The 964-nt window shown below is 41.8% G+C and overlaps 1 non-coding gene across 1 annotated transcript; it reads left to right on the plus strand.

Moving 5' to 3' along the window:
- Positions 1-672: 672 nt before the first annotated feature.
- Positions 673-747, plus strand: Trnas-cga. The gene has a single exon. It is a non-coding gene; the product is annotated as a tRNA-Ser (tRNA).
- Positions 748-964: the final 217 nt, after the last annotated feature.

Raw genomic sequence — 964 nt, forward strand, 5'->3', positions numbered from 1 at the left:
GTGTTTCCATTTTTTCAGTATCCGTATACTGTCAGTTACTGTCGTTTCCGTGATGTTAATTAGACTGTTTGTAGCACCAGAATTCTAATGCTGTAATGATTTATTTTGCCTTTTGTTTTGTTTAATGATATAACATTGAGTTTCTGCAAATGTTGCTGGATTGAATCGATACCATGACAGTGTCTGTTCTTTTTTCTGTTAAAAATCTTTGATGTCTTTTAGAGTATAGAAAGTGTAATCTCTGCAATATGTACAATATGAGCAAATTATATGCTAGTTCTGCAAGGTTCGCAGGAGAGTTTCTGTAAAGTTTGGAAGGTAGGAGACGAGGTACTGGCAGAAGTAAAGCTGTGAGCACCGAGCCTGAGTCGTGCTTCGGTAGCTCAGTTGGAAGAGCACTTGCCTGCGAAAGGCAAAGGTCCCGAGTTCGAGTCTCGGTCGGGCACACAGTTTTAATCTGCCAGGAAGTTTCATATCAGTGCACACTCCGCTGCAGAGTGAAAATCTCGTTCAGGAAACATCCCCCAGGCTGTGGCTAAGCCATGTCTCCGCAATATCCTTTCTTTCAGGAGTGCTAGTTCTGCAAGGTTCGCAGGAGAGCTTCTGTAAAGTTTGGAAGGTAGGAGACGAGGTACTGGCAGAAGTAAAGCTGTGAGTACCGGGCGTGAGTCGTGCTTCGGTAGCTCAGTTGGTAGAGCACTTGCCCGCGAAAGGCAAAGGTCCCGAGTTCGAGTCTCGGTCGGGCATACAGTTTTAATCTGCCAGGAAGTTTCGTTTTATATGTTTTATCTTTCTCATATAATCTCTTGTTTGAAAAGTAATACTGAACCTATGTCCAGTTTATGATTCTACAGCGAATATTAATAGTACCGTTATTGAGACCATTCAGTTTGTCAAAGTCCTCATGATAATAGTGTGTATAGTTATATGTTATATTTATGCAAATAGTTTGTTCTGCTCGGTC

The sequence above is a fragment of the Schistocerca americana genome, chromosome 4 (genome assembly GCF_021461395.2).
Source record: "Schistocerca americana isolate TAMUIC-IGC-003095 chromosome 4, iqSchAmer2.1, whole genome shotgun sequence".
Lineage (NCBI taxonomy): Eukaryota > Metazoa > Arthropoda > Insecta > Orthoptera > Acrididae > Schistocerca > Schistocerca americana.